The sequence below is a fragment of the Lepisma saccharinum genome, chromosome 6 (assembly GCF_977018435.1).
Source record: "Lepisma saccharinum chromosome 6, izLepSacc3.1, whole genome shotgun sequence".
Classification (NCBI taxonomy): domain Eukaryota; kingdom Metazoa; phylum Arthropoda; class Insecta; order Zygentoma; family Lepismatidae; genus Lepisma; species Lepisma saccharinum.
The window spans coordinates 42,833,726-42,848,838 of record NC_139234.1 but is presented as its reverse complement, the minus strand read 5'-3'; the positions used below and the strand labels follow the sequence as shown (position 1 = coordinate 42,848,838).

The window sequence follows — 15,113 nt, the reverse complement described above, 5'->3', positions numbered from 1 at the left end:
CCAGTTAATAAGAAATCCCGAGCACTTTACGTCACTAAACGACTTAACAAACCTGGTGTCGAAAGAGGAACATTCCCTCTTCAAATCCGGCATCACTCACCTCCCCATTCAACCCCTACCTCCGGAATGTAATATACCCCCCAGAAGATCACAAAGAATCCACCTTCGACAAACTCAACAACAGGACATCCCTCCTTAGGACTAAGATCACCAAGAGGATAATGAAGCAGAACCTCCCACAGGAACATCAAGAAGGAGACACTAATACAGAAGACAGTGATACGCCAAAACGAAAAAAGGTTACGTCTCCCCGGAGAAAGGCAAAGGATAACACTGCAAGGACTCGACCTAGGAACCAACCGAATTTAACCAAGATTCTTCTTTTTCGTTTCTTTCTTAAATTGTAATCTTACACCCCCTTCTTTATTCTCGTTACTAAACACACTGCAAACTTCTCTCACTGATTCTTGACAATTCTCTATATTTCCACTAACGAACGTACTAATGTACCCGATACTTCCCAGGAAATTCCTCCCTACTTCTTCCCTTCCTGATGATGTCCCGGGTACCAACCGTCGTACCGATGTTCATCCCAGTCCGACCAACTCTTGCTGGTCTCCCGCAAGTCTCCTTGCATCAGGTACCACTCGTTCTCTCATATCTCTTCCTACTATTAATACGTACATCTCAAAGCCAATAATACTCTCACTATCTCAAACATAACATACTAGAACATAGACCCTGCTTAACATTCATAGAATCGTGTTAATGTCCATTCCTCATCTCATCCATCAACACTAATGCACACGACACACAATAAAACTTATCCTAAGAAAACATTACCCACCCAATTACACACTTATGTAATTTCGTATCTGTGATCATAAATAATATTAATGTTAAACACTAACACTTATTTACTTCCTACTATTTCTAACCTTTATCTTAATCTTCTTACCTTGTAGAATGATGTGAAACCAAATTTGTTCAGGAAAACCGAACAAATTTGGTTCTTCACACTGGGACATTCTTGCCAATGTCACAGTGAATTATTGTCATTAAAAAAAAAAAAAAAATTGAAATCAAGGATGAATCAAAGAAAAGCGGGGGAATCCGTAAAAAATTCACGGAACTGACGCCCTGGGTTAATTTTCAGGTACCAGGGCATAAGCACATACCTCCGAAAGTAGCTTGACTACTTTTATCTGTATACATAAAAAAAAAAAAATAATCGTTCTATGTAACCATATCTTGTATACTGTTTAGGAAATAAAATTCTTTGTATATCTGCGCTGTCCATTCATCAATTTCAACATATAATCACTCATCCCCGTATTCGCAAATTAGCCAAAAAGTGAACAAAAGTTGAAGTAAAAATAAAGCTAATAAAAAATATTGTGAAATTTTATGTAAATAAAAATACTTTTCGTAAAATTTTCTTCCTCGCTTCCCTAGCAGTACCTGATTTTCTTAGTATTATCAAGTTCCGAACCGTAGCTGGGGGTGGCGAGAGTCGGCCTTGGGCGCCGAACGATCTAAATGAAAAGAGATGAATGGTGGTTTTTCCATTAATTCCGAAGAAGAGCACCCTGCGGAGATTTATGCTTTGGAACCTTTGAATATGGTATTCTGCGCCTTTTCTCTCTTCGATCTTCCATTTCTGGAAGGTGTACTCTTCCAACGAAGGTTTGGCACTTGTTACAAATAACACAAACTCCCGTTGCTTCGTATAAAACACACTGAAAGGAGGTTCAAACATTCCGTGGTCAAAAGCAGGCGGGCCATTAGCAGCACCCCTCCCTTCCTTCGCGGTCCTGCTGAAATGAGGGAGGAAAATCTCCAACCGCCGGGAAAGACCCCGTTCCGTGTAAAGGGTCGATTTTGACTTCGCCTGTTTATGGCATTTGGAATGAACATTGCCAAATTTAATGTAAATAAAACCAAATATCAAACCATTTGTGAGAATGAAAATTTGAATGAATAGATTATGAAATAAACCTTTGAAAAGTGTCCCATAAAAATTTGAAGGTCGTAAGTCCAATAGTTACGCAGAAGTGGAATTGATTACTTCTTTCAGAAGTAAATGGGAAAAACTCGGGAGACGAACGCGCTCGAGCGAGAGGCATCATTTCTTCTTAAGTATTCAGTTAATCTAAAATTTAAATTAAAACTTCTAACAAACATTGCCCAATATTACAATATATATAATACTATCGTTTGATTCGGGAATATTTTTAAGACTGCTAATTAGTAGTGGTGATCGGCACAAGAAGAGAAGTAAAATAAAGTAAATCAATAATAACAATAATAATAATAATGTTACAATAACATTATTAGCAACATTATTATTAACATTATTTTATTAACATTATTATTATTATTATTATTGGTACGATTATCCTGGTACTTGCCTCCCCCCCCAGACAAAAATTCGTGTTTGCGCCTCTGGTCCCAACCAAGACAAAGCCTACATCACGCAGGAAGTCACAGCACGGAGTTTGCGGGTTGTTTTTAAAGAAATCGTTTACGCACGACATCAAACTATGGTCAATGGATTCGTCTCTCCCCCAACCTTCCCTCGCTCAAGGACGACTGGTCCTCTATGCCTCGCAAGAAGGCATCCCTTCTGTCCCGCAGTCAAGTTACGTTGTGTTCTCTGCCCACTGCCTGAAGGTCCCCTTTTGCAGGGGTATAAAACCTTTTTCGAGCAAGGCCTCATCCCCTTTTGCAAAGAGAATGGATGGGATTTTGTCAACCCTCGCGGTCTGAAAATTCTGTGACGTCATCGTCACATCGGCTCGAAGAACTTGCCTTCCTGTGATGTGTTCACGTGGAAGCATATAGAAATAGAAACATCAGTGGAGTGTACTGAGTGTACCGAGTTTAAACCCATTCTTGAGCTTTGATTATATAATGGAAAATTTGGAGAGCGGTATTGGAGGTTTATCACGAATCTTTACAGTGTCGTTTGAGAACTTTCGATATGTCTAAACCATGTAAGCTACCGCCACCGCAAAATTCAATTTTGCATTCCCGCTCCCCGCCCCCCAAAAAAAGTCACGCGGTGACTCTTGCCAGAATTGTGAAAATTCCTTTCCTCGTCGCATTGGGTCGTCGTTATTGCGAACGTTCTTCCCGGTATTGATTTCGTATCCCCTTGTGAACTCTCAAGTGGTACTGAATCTACATCTACATCAGTAAATAATGTTGATGAAGTGCTTTCTGAATAGCCTAGAAGTGATTAATGCGTTGCAATTTTTTAAAATTTAATTTTGAACGCAAAAATAGACTCAGTGGAATTTACCAACATGTATTCTGGTGAGTTCCATAGGTAAAGGTAATGTAAATTTTCCCGTGCATATAACACCGTGCCCAGGGGCGCCGACTTGTCAAAATTATTGTGGTGGCTCTGATCACTGAAATAAATTAATGAATGACTCACTCCCTCCCTTTTTTAAAAATAAAAATTACGTCTTCGTATAGCAGATTTAAGCAGCTATTATATTCCTCATGCAAATGAAATGTAACATGAAAAACGTGTGTCTGCTCATTTGTTTTTTAGATAACAATTAACATTTTTATTTAAAAGTAGGCTATGTAAAGGGTTTTCCAATAAGGGCGGGTCGATGTTGGCAGCTTGTGGCGGCCATGTTGTTTTGGTGGCGTCTGTCTAATCTGTTGTTTCCTTTTCAGGCACTGATGCCAAATCACTATGGCAAGTTACACGATTGAGCAGCGCGTCCAAATGATAAAACTTTATTATCAAAATGAGAGTGTTCGTTAGTGCAAACGTTGCGCGCGTTGCGCCCATTTTACGGCAGACGCGGTCCCTTGAAAGTCGACTCTCCAACGTTTGGTGGCCAAATTCGAGACGACCGGTTCGGTAACCAATCAGCCAACACCCGTACTTCTATATTCCTTGGGAACGCCAGATCGGCTGAGAACATCGCCGCGGTCTGTGCAAGTGTGCAGGAGAACCCGAGGCAGTCAATTCCTCGCCGTGCACAAGAACTCGGCCTTTCGCAGACTTCAACTTGGCGAATTTTGCGTCGGGAATTGGGCCTACACCCGTACAAGATCCAACTGACCCAGGAGCTCAAAATTAATGACCATAGACAACGCCGTTTGTTCGCTGACTGGTCTTCGGAGCGTTTGGAAGAGGACCCCAATTTTGGCCGAAAAATCATCTTTAGCGACGAGGCGCATTTTTGGATGAATGGCTATGTAAATAAGCAAAATTGCCTTATATGGGACGACTCCACCCCACACGAGGTTCACCAGGTGGCATTGCATCCACAAAAAGTTACTGTTTGGTGCGGATTTTGGGCCGGCGGCATCCATCATTGGTCCGTACTTTTTTGAAAACGACGTTGGTGAGGCCATCACCGTCAACGGCGAGCGCTACAGAACGATGATAACCGATTTCTTTTGGCCCAAATTGAACGATATGGACGTAGACGACATGTGGTTCCAGCAGGACGGCGCTACGTGCCACACAGCGGACGACACGATGGACATTCTGCATGAACGATTTGAAGGTATGGTTATCTCTCGCAGAGGTGACGTGAATTGGCCACCAAGATCGTGCGATTTGACCTCGCTAGAGTTTTTCTTGTGGGGTTTCCTGAAGTCGCAGGTCTATGCCAATAAGCCGCAATCGACCGATGCCCTTAAAGTCAACATCACCCTGGCCATCGCTCAAATTCAGCCGGATCTATGCGGCAGTGTCATTGAAAATTGGACCACTCGGATAAGTGCCACCTTGAGAAGCCGCGGCGGACATTTGAACGATGTTATATTCCATACATAATGGCATACATGGGCCTTTCAAATAAAAAAAGAATTTCGTTCATACCTCACACACAGCTTGTTTTATTCCATTTCAACATCGACCTGCCCTTATTGGAAAACCCTTTATTTACATTAAGAGGCCAACATAACAGTTTTATGCCGGCCTCGGTAGCCGAGCGTGTTGGGTGGTCGGCTCAACTCGCTTTGATCCGGAGGTGTCGGATTCGAGTCCCGGCGAGGGCATGGGTGTGTTTTAATGTCCGCAACAGACTTGTAAAGAAAGGACATGTGACGGGTGCAAAGAACCTTAGTGTTGACGTACCCATAAAAATAGCGAATATTTACAATATTTAACAGTTTTATTTAATTATTTACATAAATGCTAACACAAATCGCAGGCAGATAGTTTTACTTTTTTGTTCTTGCTACAATATTTTACTTTTTAAATTTAATTTTGCAATAATAAATAAACACATAGCACGCCGTGCTTTAGCAATAATGCCTTTGATCACAGCCCTTCCCGCTTTCGCAATACAGACTTTTCATAAGCTTTCCTTGCGTACTTTACTGCAAGCCAGTGTTAAATAAACTCAAAGACTTTAGAATTATTTTCCCCTTATTCTTTGGACTAGAGGAAGAGATTTCGAGGATAACTAAATATCGTACATATCAATATTGCCTGAAAGTCGTGTTTACGACCTCAAATTGTTCCGATTTAACTAAACAACATACTGGTATAATTGTCATATCACCTCGTTATTTTGAAACTCTTTTTAGTAAAAATATTATCAATACTCATAATTATATACTTAGTATATAGTAATAAGTCACGTGTTTTGCTGTCTCCGCTCATAGCCCACCCCCCCCAAAAGTTGATGGTTTAGCGGTCTCAGCCCCCAAATTTGATGGTCTAGAACATTTCAAATGTGTATTTTAAGTTAAGTTCATGTTGCACAATTCAGAGTAAACTTTACAAGAGAAGCAAAATAATACATTAGATTCTCTTAAGCAAAATTATTTGAGGGTCTCTTCTCCCATATCATTAACATTGGGGGGGGGGGGCTCGAGCCCCCCAAGCCCCATGGAGTCGGCTCCTATGACCGTGCCATGATGGCATATGCAAGGGTGGGGCCCACACATTCTCGATCTCGACCATTTTGGAGGTGATGTGATCACTACGCTCCGGCAGCCTTTACCACGTTGATTTACTCTCGGGTACCCATTGATATAAGGGTGGGTGAATCTTGGAGGCACAAGGCCGGAAAAGTACCAACCTTAGATAACCCATCCCGAGAATCAAAGCCAGAAAACCACCAGCTTTGGGCCTCTCTGCAGAGCTGATTAACGGAGTCCTTTATAAATCGTGCTTCATAATGTTTCCCACTAGTTTCCAGTATGTAAGATTTTTACTCACAAAGGAATCTAACGAGAAACCAACAACACCATTGTGTTGTGTTATGCAAGAGAAATCGAATTAATTAAATAATAATGGTTACATATTATCTACACTTTGATGATAAATTATGTAAAACTTTGTAATATTTTTTTTCTACTTGCTAAAACATGGGTCCCTTAGTCCACCACGGTTTCTATTTCCTTCAAAGGGCAGAGACTCTTGCATCACAACAGACAATGTTTGCCTCCTGGTTACGTTAATCATTTTGCAAAATGTTGTGTGAATTTTGTTATTTTATTGTTGAAATAAATGTGTTTGACACCCAACAAACAAATTGGAATCCCTTGATTGATCAGTTACTTCTTGGATTACAGTGGCATCATTAATATTTCATATGAAGTTTCATAGAGAGAAATTTAATTAAAAGGGTGCAAATAATTTTACGGGGCTCCATGGCATTCTCTTTAACATTTTTTCCCCCACATAGATCATTTGGCTCCCAAGGCCGACTCCCGCCGCCCCATGGTATGGCTCTGAATTTGTACTATAAGAGCGAAGATATTGCGAGCGAAGCGATCAAGAAAATTTTACGAAATGTATTCTTATTTGTATAATATTTGAAATCCAGGGGGCAATTTCCACTCTGTGCCCTCCTGCAAGTGCCTTCGGCCGTCTGAAAGATAAATGCATGGAACACGTGAAAACTAATTCCATCTTGAGTATCCATTTGTCCTTGTTTTTCTTTCTTCCTCAATGTTTGCTTCCCCTAGAATGAACTCAATCCAAGGTCGGGGAGGGGGGGATGGACAATGCCCCCTTCACCCCTGTACTTGTGGCACTGTTTGTGAGTGTCTCTTTATCAATTTCATGTCATCACTCATTTTTGCGATTAGCTAGAAGTTGCACAAAAGCAAAGCTAAGTAACAAAAATTAAATATCTACTCCCTCTCTCTACCATATGATTCATATGATATGAATCAATATTACCAAAAGGTAGACTTGGGAATCAAAAATTGAAGCAGTTCGAAGTTCATACCAACACATCAAAGAAAAACATCCGAACACATTAGGGAACTTTAATACAACACTACTCAAAATGCCACAACTGTTCTAGATATTGAAAATTGCGAAATCATTTCCCGAAGTCTGAATCTCGAAGAGAATCCCCCCTTGCATCAATGATTGTAAAATAGAACTAAAAATACACAATATTGCAGACTGCAAACTTCTAATGTCTGCCTCTCTACACAACAAACACATTCATTTTTGCAAGAAGAAAATTGGAATTTTACAAATTTGAAAAATCGTCGATGTTATTTTCGTAGCTTATTGTAAGTTCACATTTAAATATTTCATAGTTCGAGGAGGGGCATGCCCCCCCTGGCCCCTCCCCTGGGTACGGGCCTGCCCATATTATATAATATTGCCTAGAATACCAATTTTTCTTTTATTTTTTATTCATCTTTATTTCTTCAACTCAGGTTTAAGTACATTGTAAATGCATTTATGACCTAATACATGCAAGAAAATGCCCTATAAACTTAGAAAAATGACCTAAAAATTCTGAAAGATTTTTAAAACAAATTTATAAACTACCAAGAGAAAATCAAATTACAAATCAACATTACAGTATCTAGCACATGCTCATTGCGTATGGTGGTAGTACAAGTAAGAAAGTTCACTTTTTGTCATCTTTTACACTTTAAGTACTGAGTTACAGTACACAACGAATGATTGTCGGTTTTTGGACAAGAGAGCCTTGTACACGGAAATTTTTTTCTCGACTTCCACCTACACAAGAGTAGCTTACTTGAAATGAACAATATCATTTCCTGTTAAGTCACTTTCAATTCCATAGAGTGCAAATTGCTCCCTGACAAAATATCCGATACAGAACACAAAACTTTGTACCCTTTGTTTTTTTTTACAATAATCCGTCTGGCGACAATATATTTACCGATATAGGGGAAATCACATTGTTTGAGCTGAATTGTTATACAACACCTTGTGTCAACAATTATGCACAGAATTTCTATTTTTCTTCAAACACAGTCATTCAGAACTGCGCTGAAGACAATGAGACGAGAGTCGGGAACCTCTCTCCTTCAAAGGGTTACATTTGCATGTAAAATGTCCCTTCTTTCACCAAAATGTAGAAAATTCATAAAATGACTTAAAAAATGGCCGAAAAATGACAAACGGTTTAAAAAGTCTAAAAAATTACTTTTACTTCAAAAAGGTTCAAAGAATTGCAAAAAATGCCCAAACAATGGCGTTCCCATTTATTCACTTACGTGTAAAATACGTTCCTATCTACTTATGCAATGTTTCTGCTTTACTAAAAAAAATATGCATTTGCATCAAAATCCTAGCCCTAGTTATCACATTACAAAGGATGTAATATTATTGAAATTCCAATTTCTCACTACCAGAGTAAAGAACCTGGATAGCTATTTAGTGACTCGGACAGAACGACACCAATCAGATGTCAGCCCACCCCTTCCTTTTTTTCAGCTCCACATTTATAGTAGTCAATCATTATTAAATTGTTTCGTTCTACGTGTATTTCGATGCCCGGCCTGGGCATGGATGTTCATTGTGAATGTTCTCATATGAATTTCATCATCACTCATCCTCATCGCCGTGATTAGCCAAAGTGGCAGAAAACGACGTAAATAACCTAATTCAATCAATTGAGCATTCAACACTTTCGAATCTGCCCCCCCCCACAAATACTTTGTGTGAGCCTGACATACGACCCCCTTCTTCAAATCAATATGTTTTCGTTGCTGAAATGGCGACCCTCGGAAGAAGTTTCACCTACGTAGGTGACGTCACAGCAGGCCTGTAGCTATAGGGGGCAGAGGGGCAACTGCCCCCCCTGTAAAAAGTACAGAATACATATCTACCTGGAATTCTCACTAATCTTTACAATTTGATCCTGTATTACTCTAGCAACATAACAAAGGCATTTATTGATTTTGTGATTTATGAAGGTGTGTGGGATTCCGTATAATGTCGCATCAGGATTTGGGGAATAACATCTCTTCCAGATTCAAACTTCGGGAAATGATTTATCAATTTTCAGTATGTAGAACAGTTGTGATATTTTGAGTAGTCTTGTATTAAAAGTGCCTAATGTATTTGGATGTTTTTCTTGGATGTGTTGCTAAGAAGTTTGAACAGCATAATTTTTTGTTTCCCAAGTCTACCTTTTGGTAATAGCGATTCATGTGATAGAGAGAGGGAGTGACGTGAAATTGATGAAGAGACAATCACAAACAGTGCTGCAACCACAGGGGGTAGGGGCATTGTCCCCCACCCCAATCTTGAACGGAAGTCCAATCTGGGAGGGGGCAAACATTGAAGTAAAGAAACATGACTAGCAGAATCTAAGAATAGTAGAACAAAATGGTTACTCAAGTTGGAATTAGTTTTCAAGTGTTTCTTGCTATTTTCCTCCAGACGGCTAAGGGCACTTGCAGGGGACAAAGAGGGGCAATTGCTCCCTCGATTTCAATTTTTTTTTACAAATAAAAGTACATTTCGTAAAATTTTCTTGCTCGCTTCGCTCGCAAGATCAATATCTGATATTCTTATAGTCCCACGTTCAGAGCTATAGCTAGGGGGCGGCGGAAGTCAGCCCTGGGAGCCAAAACGATCTAAATAAAAAAAAAAGTTAAAGAGAATGCCATGTTCCCCGTGAAATTTGTTGCGCCCTATTAAATAAATATTGTTTTCAGTTTGCAAACATTTGATACTAAAGATTTTCCTGCTCGCTTCGATCCCAATATGATTATTTCTGTAATGCATTCTAAATTACCCGAGAGAGAGAGGTAAGGCCAGATATATAAATACTTCAGACTGTTGCTGCTTAAATGCATGAACAATTCTTTTGAGGAAATGGAGCGTTCACATTTGAGAGACAATTTGGCGGATGAATTGACCATGTAATGTATTTAAATTATATATATATATATATTAAAGAAACTTTGAATACGTACACAATTTAGCGTTAACATGTTGCATATGTGTTTTCTTATTTTATGTCGCTCTATGTTACATATGTTTAAAATATATGTTGTATACATGAAAGTTATACTTGTCATATGTACAAAATAATAATGTTCGTCATTATTCTGTCCTTGAAAAATACGGTTTGTGTGCTTGTTTTCCATTATTAGCTAATATGAAATTGAACGTGTTGGAAAAATATTTCAAATAATTTGTTCAAACACAAATGCTTTAGCACCGACTTCTACCCCCTTTTGCATGATTTACCACGATGATAATGTCTTTTAATTCTACTATTATTACTACCACTACCATCACTACTATTATTATTATTGGCACATATATCCTGGTACTTGACCCCCTCTCCAGATAAAAAATTGTGGTTTCGCCTCTGCTCACAAAGAAGACTCATGCCCAGGCTCGAACCTGGAACCCCTGGCTTCGCAGTGTGTTATGTAACCATCCTACCATGTAGGTCGGCTAGTGAAAGATGTAGGACAGCTTACTGGCTCAAATTATTATCAAACACGATGAAAATGTGATAGTGTTTCACAATTATTATTTCGGTTAGAAAGCGATAAAATTTGTAGTTCGATAGGGTTACACTAAGCATCTTATGGAGTGTAAATATCAATTTCAAATCTTATGAATCATTTCTCTATGCAAACGCATCAAATATGGTAAGCAACATAGGTGTGTGTTATGATATCCATTTTATAAAGGAAAAGTTAAGTTTTAACCCTGACTGTTTGCATGATATCGTTTCAATAGCATGTTATATATTGCTCTCAGAATTTTAATCGGCAGTAAAAATAAATGACATTTGCAACTACGAAGCTTACAATGGGATTGCATCCATTAATGCCTATTTTGATTGCTTGTAACATCGAAAGATGAATTAGAGGCGCAAATAGTGACTGAGAAAAGTTGCTTGCCTTGATGTCCTGCACACACTGTGAAAGTTGTCAATGTTATCAGGCGGCACCTTATGAATGTAGGTTCAAGAAAATGACAAGTAGAAAAAAGCTGCAGTGAAATAAATACGATTGAAAATCTCTCAAATTACATTCTATTTATTTTCTTATATTTATAATAATAAATTGTGTCTGTAGCAGAAGTTGTCTGTTAAACCTACCTCAGGCACAACCTAATTTTTTGACAAATAATTATGTCAACTCTTCTGCTATGTAGTGGATTCTCCTAATTTTATTCATATATCTTAAGCCTTTGTGTGACTGGTAAAAATTAGTATCAGAATAAAAATCCCTGATATTTGGGGTTTGTACTCTTCTGCTCAAAAAGTGGTGACGATAAGCTGCTCAGAGACTTCGTGCCGCGGAAATGGGGTAAAGCGAAGGTGGCCCCTTATATCTTTCGGTTTCGTACCATAGTCATTAAGGAAGGTATTTTTCAAAATGTAAAGAGGATACAGCATTTCCCTCGATAAAACTTGATAAAACATGAAATATTAATGATGACAGTGTAATCCAAGAAGTCGCTGATCAATCAAGGGATTCCTATTTGTTTGTAAGGTGTCAACACAATATTTTGCAAAATGGTTAACGTAGGCAAAGATTGTCTGAAGTGATGCAAGAGTCTTTCATTTGAAGCAAATAGAATCCATGGTGGAGTAAGGGACCCATTTTAATGTTTTAGCAAGTAGGCCTAAAAAAATGTAAATGTTTACATAATTCATCAAAGTGTAGATAATATGTAACCATTATTATTTAATTAATTCTATTTTTCTTGCCTAACACAACACAATGGTGTTCTTGGATTCTCGTTAGATTCCTTTGTGCGTAAAAATCTTGCATACTGGAAACTAGAGGAAAACATTATGAAGCACGATTTATAAACGTCTTCCTTAATCAGTTCTGCAGAGAAGCTCAAAGCTGTTGGTACATATTAATCGTCTATTAACATTATTGACCTGTAAATATAACGTAGATACAGTCCCGATTAGCCTATTTATGTTAAACTTTATCTTTGTATTCTTTGGTAGTCCGAAAATGTCATTATCGAAATATTGTTATTTGATGTTGCTCGAACTTTTTTTGTTCATTGGAGTTTCAAGATATCATCCTTTTCCTGTTACTTATCACTTTTGGAGGAGGGGGAGGGGGCATCTTCCAATGCAACACAATATATTAAAAATTTGCCCCCTCTAGGATTGACTTCGCCCCCCTACTAAAAATTCTGGCTACGGGCCTGCGTCACAGAGAAACTGGCTCTGGCGGGATTGTAAACACGAGAGTTGGGGGAAGAAAATGCCTGTAGGACCTTCAAAAGCGGGCCAAACCTGAATCAGATCCGCGAGCAGTTTGGGCATCGGGGTAATGGTTGCGGTCGTAAACTTGGGAACATTACGACAGTGAGTGAGTCCTAACTCAAGGTTATCCCCCCCCCTCCTCCTCGAAGCCAATGCGTCGCTATTTTTCCACAGAAGATTTGAATCTGAAACCTGCGAAGATTGTCATAACAGCTACTGAAGGGAGCCACGAAAGCTCAATTGATCATGATAATTAGAGAGACAGTGGCGTAGTGGCCGCCCGGCAATGCAGGGTGTGGCGAGGTGTAGAACCAGCCCCTCAATATTCTTTCTCTCTCTCTGCTTCTGAAATTTTATATAGCTTAGAAATTCAACAGGAAGTGTCGCTTATGAAATAATTTAATTTACAAGACAGAAATCTGGTTTCCAGTAACATATGATACGACATCTTCGATAATAAGCAGGGGCGTTCTGGTTCGGCCAGAGGGGCCCGGCTAACTTAACATATGTGTCCCCTCCGAAATGCAGAATTAACTTCCTTGCTCGCAGGTGGACATCTATAGGAAAAATCCCATATCTCATAACTAGACCTCGGATTTTTAGATGCTAAAAATCCTGAAATAGGTCCTAAAAATCTTAAGTTAGGCTCGAAAAATCCTAAAATAGGTTCGAAAAACCCTAAAATAGGTTCTAAAAATCCTGAAATAGGTCCTAAAAATCTTAAGTTAGACTCGAAAAATCCTGAAGTAGGTTAAAAAAAACTTAAAATAGTTCAAAATTTCTGAATACTGCTGATTAGGTATAGTCACCGGCAATGAAAATGGGACACATATATCCTGAAATATACACTATCTTGCATAACGTTATGTGTGTTGCCTAACCCTACGGCGATGGCAGAACTCAACATTGGAAATTTGCTATTAAATTCCACTCATCGCCGTATAGTTTAGGCACCAATCTGTTTTCATGTTATCCACAGTAAAACTCCGCAATTTTGTCTGTAAGGATCATCTTATATTCTGAAAATCTTACAACAAAAATATAGTGAGTGGTGCAAACTTCAATGCTGAAATGTTCGTTTGCAAGGCGTGAATGCCACAAAGCATGGAAGTGACGCGAAAGTGAGCAAGACCACACAGATCAGACCACTTTGTATTGCACAGGTAACAGTGGAACCTAAAATAGGTTCTAACAAGCAAAATAGGGTTTTAGGCACTAAAGAACTTTTGTTGCGTTTTTTAACGAAACGCTGACATAACTTATTATTTCTTGCATTAATCCAGTATAGAAAGATCCAGTTACTCAACCAGTCGTTGCTTTGTTGCTGCACAATATAAAGAATTAAATTTGATAAATCATGAACTTTTATCACTAATTTTAATTTTACGTGTGGTATTTGAATGTAACTTCACATCAAATATTTTCAAGATGGCTCTAAGCCTTTTTATATTCAAATAAGAGCTGAAAAAACTCTAAAATAGTTTACACCTGTTCCATGTTACTTCAAAGTGGTCCCAAAACTCAGTTTGATGTGGAGTCGAATTATCCCTTTGCCCTAAGGGTTCTGAGCGTATGGGTTAAATGTTACCATTATTTGGGGGCATTTTGTGAAGTTCATTTTTCTTCCATATTGAAATTCTGTGGACATTTCCTTCTTTCCAGTGTGTTTTTATTTTATGATCTACAGTGCTCGAAGTGGATACTCCTATAGCTGGTATGCTTGGTCGAGGAGGATTGGATTGATTTGGTGTTTTAAGTCCAAATTATGCACAGTAAGGCTAATCGGGACTGGACCTACAGTTTAAAGTGGGATCCGAACCACTTGTGCCTCCACCGGGTATCGAAACCGGGACCCCTTGATTACAAGGCGACGACGCTACCACTGCGCCATCGGGGAGGCCTCTTGGTCGAGGAGGGTCTTTGTGTAGATCAGCATGGAGACAATGAAGAAGTGGGGGATGCTTATGCAAATTATCCTAGCAGGAGGGGATGGTTAATGGAAATGTACATAACTGGGGGAAAAGCACCCCTCTGCACTCCTTCTCCACACCCACAACTCCAGCACTGATGATCTATTATTAATATAAAAAGGTCTTGTTTCATGAAATATATCGAAAAGAAATGCTATTGTTGAAATTATTATTAATAATGTCCACTATTATTAAAATTGAAATCCTTTTCGGAATTCAGTCTTTCCGATCGACTTTCATTGAGTGACGAATTTTCAGTGAATGAATCCCATCACCGCCCTATTACCCGTCATTCAAGGCTGGAGTCCGCCATATTTCCTTCTACTAGATTCCAATTGATCTTGTGATGCTGGATTAACACTGGAAATCTAGAGGTCCAGTTCAACCCCCAAAACAGAAATGAGCACTTTGTTGAATACATTAGTTACTATTAGTATTAGAAGGCTAATGTGAGGGGATTACTTTATATCATACATTTTAGTCCGATGAGAAGGTCCGGAAAAATGCAAATAGATACCTCAAAAATTTTTAGATCCAATTTGTGCAATTGGAAACAATATTGATTTATTAGTGCGCAATTAATTTCCCTGGACGCCATGGCATTCTCTCTTTTACAACTTTTTTTTAGATCATTCGTGCCCAATAGCTGGCTCCCGCCGCCCCTCTGAACTTG

The 15,113-nt window shown here is 38.9% G+C and overlaps 1 protein-coding gene across 2 annotated transcripts in view; it reads left to right on the top strand.

The window, feature by feature from the left end:
* Nucleotides 1–15,113, top strand: part of LOC145988712 (beta-taxilin-like) — an 81,126-nt gene that overhangs the window by 24,281 nt on the left and 41,732 nt on the right. The gene's annotated exons all lie outside the window — the stretch shown is intronic.